Here is a 5492-nt window from a genome sequence, read left to right as displayed (position 1 = left end):
TCTTTCTTTCTTTCTTTCTTTCTTTCTTTCTTTCTTTCTTTCTTTCTTTCTTCTTTCTTTCTTTCTTTCTCCTTCCTTCCTTTGTTTGAAATCTCGGACTTTTAAAGTGTTGAGAAGATATGGTTTGAAATGACATGTTTGTGTGTCAGGGTTGGCTGGGGCTGGGGTAGAATGTCATGGTTAACTTTAGCTGTCAACTTAGTACAGACCTGGGAAGAGGAAACCTTAGCTGGAAAACTGCTTTTCTCAGATTGGCCAGTGACTGCGTCTGTGAGGCATTGTCTTAACTGCTGATAGGTGTAGGGTGACCGAGTCCACTAGGGGTGGTACCATTCCCAGGCGGATGGGATTCAGGCTGCATACGAAGGGTAATTAAAATGCCTGTAATTCCATCACTCTGGGACTCTGAGGCAGGTGCATCTCTGTGAGTTCAAGGCCAGCTTGGTCTACAAAGTGAGTCCAGGACAACCAAGCCTACACAGAGAAACCCTGTCTCAAAAGAAAAAAAAAAGTGATTGACATGGAGCATTGTGGTGCACACCTTTAATCCCAGCACTAGGGAGACAGGGGCAGGCGGCTTTCTGATTTTTGAGGCCAGCCCGGTCTAAAGAGTGAGTTCTAGGACAGCCAGAGAAACTCTGACTAAAAAACAAAGAAAAGGAAAAAGAAAGGGAACTGAGAAGCAAGAGGGAACAGCCAGGAAACAGCATTTGTCCATGGCTTCTGCTTCAAGTTCCAGCTTTGGCTTCCCTGGACAGGCTGTAACCTGTAAGCCAAACAGACGCTTTGTTCCCAAGTGGCTCTCGAGGCTAGTGACAGAGAGCAAACTAAGACGGAATATGTATAGAAACTGGGAGTATGGCCCTTGAGAAGGATGGTCATGAGTTCAGACCAGCCTAGGACCATAGAAGATCTCAAAAATGAAAAACAGGGTGTTCCTCTATAATGAAATATTTAACAATATAAATCCATGAGTTAATGATACTCCCACCAAGCAAATTATGAATTAAAAAAAAAAAAAAAAAAAGCTGGGCACATTGGTGCACGCCTGGCCTGTAATCCAGAACTCTGGGAGGCAGAGGCAGGTGGATCTCTGTGAGTTCAAGGCTAGCCTGGTCTATAAAGTGAGTCCAGGCCAGCCAAAGTATACAGAGAAACCCTGTCTCAAGTATATATATGTAGATGTGTGTGTATTTCCTGACTACAGTTTTTCCCTTCCTCTGCTCCTGCCAGTTTCCAACTCATCTTGCATCTGTATCCACTCCCTTTGTGTCCCTCATTAGAAAACAAACAGATTTCTTAAGCGATAATAATAAAATAATGCAAATTATAATAAGACAAAACAAAAACTAGCACTTTAGAATTGGACAAAACAAACAAGCAGGAGGGGGAAAAGCCAAGAGGAGGCACAAGGCTCAGAGACCCACTCACTCTCACTCTCGGGAATCCCATAACAACCCTAAGCTGGACGCCACGATACATATGCAGAAGACCTAGAGTGGACTAATGCAGGCTCTCTGCTTGCTGCTGCCTTGGCCATGTTTCTTTAGAGGGCCTTGTTTTCTCGGCCTCCTCCGTCCCCTCTGACACTTACACCCTTTCAGCTTCCATTTCCATGGGGTTCGCTGAGCCCTGGCGGGAGGGAGGGATTCGATAGACACATCCTGCTTGATGCTAAGCGTTCCTACGTCTTTCACTCTCTGCGTATGTCTGGCTGGATTTGTTCCCGTCCGCGGCAGGAAGAGTTCTCTGGGCAAGGTACTGATCTACAGGTATAGCAGAATGCAGAATGTCATTAGAAGTCATCTATTCCTGTGTTTTTGTTTTGTTTTGTTTAAGATGAGTAGTGTTTGGATTTGGTCCCTGGGCTGTGTAGTGTTGGGTTCTTGGTTCCTCGAGCACCGAGTTTCATCATGTAAAGTAAACCTTACCGGATATTGGTTGGTCTTCCACAAGCTTTGTGCCCCCGTTGCCCTGGCTGTCTTGTAGGCAGCACAGCACTGTAGATCAGAGGGTTTGTGGCTGGCTTGGAGCTTATGTTTCTCTTTTGGTAGCTGCAGTGTGCCTTATGCCTTCCTGGACCAAGACACCAGGACGCAGGGGTGAAGACCTGTAGGCACCAGCTCTGCTTCTCCATGTCCAATGAGTTGTGTAGGTGTTGTTCAGCCATGAGGCCTGACTGTCAGCTTGTGGAGAGCTCTGTGGTACATCTTGAAATCAGGGATAGTGATCCCTCCTGCTTTTTTTTTTCCAGGATTGTTTTAGCTATACTGGGTTTTGCGGTTTCCATATGAACCTGAAAATTGTCCTTTCATGATCTGTGACGAACTGTGTTAGAATTTTGATGGTTATTGCATTGGATCTGTAGATTGCTTTTGGTAGGATGGCCATTTTTAATATACAAAGCCTTGAGCATGGGAGATCTTTCCATCTTCAGATACCTTCCTCAACTTCTTTCTTCAGTGTCCTTAGGTTCTTATACAAGTCTTTCACTTGCTTGGCTAGAGTTACCCCAAAATACGTGTTACTCTATGAGGCTATTGTGAAGGCTATTATTTCTGCTCTTTCTCAGTGCTTTTGTCATGCGTATAAGGAGGCTGCTGGTTTCCTGAGTTAATTTTGTATCCAGCAACTTTGCTGAAAGTCTTTATCAGTTACAGGAGCTTCCTGGTGAAATTTGGTGTTGGCTGTGGGCCTGCTCTGTTTGGTTCTTGGTTTCTGTAGCTCTCTGTTCTGAGGAGTGTGTGGTGGCTGGGTGTCTCCTGGTAGGGAATTCTTCTGGGACTGTTAGGTGTGGCCACTGGGCGGTTCCAGGTAAAATGTGTTTCTAGGTATTGGGCACTGACAGTTGGGAATTCGGATGGGCTAGGGGTGCTAAGGAGGTCCACAAGACGGAGAAAAGCAGGTGTTCCACCAGGATTAGTTTAGTGCCCTGGGAAGGGGGCGGGGAGACCACAGCAGGAGGGCTGCAAAGAGCTGGGATGAGACTGGGGGATTGGGTTTGGAGGAAGGGAGGGAGAGGTGAGGGTCTATAGCTAGCCTGCCTGCTTCCCCGGTAGGTGTGGCCTATGCGTTCCCAGGGAGTGCCTGCTGGAGTTGGCTTTTGTGTGATATTTACCAGAGGAGATTGCTTGGACGCAGCCTTAAACCGATAGAAAGTCTTTATCAGCCTGTGGGCAACCATACTGCATGCTCGGAATCACAGTGTGGCCCGAGCCTTTCTCAGGCTGAAAGAGATTTAAAGCACAGAAACTATGTTCTTGGTTGACATATGTCAGTCAGCAAGAACGGTTAGCCAGAAGCCAAGCTACAGAAGCCAAAAAGCAGGGCTAGTCCATGTAGACACTTTCCTAGAACTGTGGACGTGGATGGATTAAAGTCTTTGTTTTAGTTTGGGCAGGTGGTGATGAGTTACAGCCTGAAAGATACTTCCACCATGGAGTCAGTTGTGCTAAGGTCTGGGGCCCTGTAACATTGTGGCTGAGATGAATCGAATAGTGTGAGGAAATCTATGTGAGCCGCTGGAAGGGGGGGCTCCATCGGTAGGTCCTGCTGCAGTGCTAGGGATGAGACTAGGGGAGTAGATTTGGGGGAAAGGAGGGATAAGTGACGATCTACAGTTAGCTTACAGTGAGCCCTGGTCAGAGTGCTCCTAAACTCTAAATTTAAACGAGGGAATGAACACAGTTATGATACCATAGTGGATTTATTTTAATCTTGATTTTAGGGTTCAGTAGCAAAGTGTTGAATAGACTGGCTCTCTCACTACGTATGGCCTTAAAAGACTACTAAAATTCCAGTGTTAAAGTTTTAGATAAGAATATGACTCCCACCTGGGCATGGTGGTGCACACCTATAATCCCAGCACTCAGGGAGGCAGAGGCACGTGGGGGCCAGCCTGGTCTACAAAGCGAGTCCAGGACAGCCAAGGCTACACAGAGAAACCCTGTCTCAAAAAACAAGCAAATAAACAAAACCCCCAAAAAACAAAAACAACAACAAAAGACTCCCCTAGCCACTCGAGTGTGAGTATACAGACAACACCAAATGGACTTGCTTTTTTCTTTTTTTTTTTTCTTTTCTTTTTTTTGATGGAGGATTACACAGAGGGGGGCAGATAAGGGAAGACTGGGAGGTGGGCATGATCGATTGGGGATTGGGGCGCTTGATGTGAGAGTTCCAATAATCAGTTAAAGGGGGCTGGGGTGATGGCTCAGCAGTTAAGGGCACTTTCTGCTCTTCCAGAGGACCCAGGTTCAAATCCCAGCACCCACATGGCAGCTCACAACTATCTGTAACTCCAAGATTTGACACTCTCAGATAGATGTACATGCAGGCAAAACACCAATGAAATAAAATAAAGGTAAATAAGTTATTTTTAAAAAAAGAGAGAGAAAGAAAACTTGTAAAATAGCAGGACAACTTGTAGATGCAGCTCAGTGCTTGCTTACCCTGCAGAATACCCTGTCATCTCTGTATCATACTGATAAACTTCATTGATACATTATGAGCTAACACAAGACAAGTTAAAGGATATAAACACAGGTTTATGAGGGGCAGCTCTCGCCTGCCATGCAGGGGAGGGACAGAGAGAGAGAAGGAGAGAGGAAGCACAGGAAGAAGGAAGAAAGGAAGAGAGGGGAATCAAAGTATCTGGATTATATAGTGAAGGGGGAAGCCCCCCCCCCCATTCTCGCCCCCCACCCCGGCCCCTCAGCTGGAAAGTCCAGGGTAGAGGGTGGGGTATGCCAATCACACCCTGCAGCAGGCAGGGACCAAGGGATGTTGGGAGAACCAGGTTGGCCATGGTTGAAAAGACACCTCAATCGCCTGTCCAGCTCTGAAACCCCGCATTCTAGAGCATCCAGCACTGCAACAGAATCTTGAGGTCAGCCCGGTGTCGGTGGTGCACACCTTTCATTCTAGCACTTGGGAGACGGAGGCAGGTGCATCTCTGGGTTTGAGGCCTGGGTGGTTCCAGGACCGCCAGGATTACGTAGGGGAAAAAAAAAAAAAATAATCTTTTGAGGTCACTCAGAGATGTGCAGTCACCTACCAAACCACTCTAGCTTTTCAGCAGTTCACCGTTCTCCTTTATTTTATAAACGGCTCTTTCCTCTCATCCTGCTCCTCTCCCTCTTCTTCCTTCTCTCTATCCTCCTTATTCTCTTGACACAATCTCAGGTATCCCATGCTAGCCTCAAACAGCCTGGACAACTTGTAGATCCTTCAGCCTGCAATTATGGGCTTGTGCTACCACACCTAGCTTTACATGGTGCTGGGGGGACGCAGACTTGGGGATTCCCTCAGTGATGGGCAAGGCCGCTACCAGCTGAGCCACATCCCAAGACAGCTGGGATCCCAGTTTCTGTAAAACACAATTCATAATTTAGTTGCATTTCATTGACTTAAACTATGCAGGCTCTCAGAATGTCTGCTGAACCACCTTTGTCCAGCTCCCTTTGTTCTGCGAAGCAGATGGAAATTAGGTG

Source organism: Psammomys obesus, unplaced genomic scaffold, assembly GCF_907164565.1.
Source record: "Psammomys obesus unplaced genomic scaffold, mPsaObe1.curated_primary_1811, whole genome shotgun sequence".
Lineage (NCBI taxonomy): Eukaryota > Metazoa > Chordata > Mammalia > Rodentia > Muridae > Psammomys > Psammomys obesus.
The sequence above is the reverse complement of the archived record's forward strand: the minus strand, read 5'-3'. Positions refer to the sequence as shown.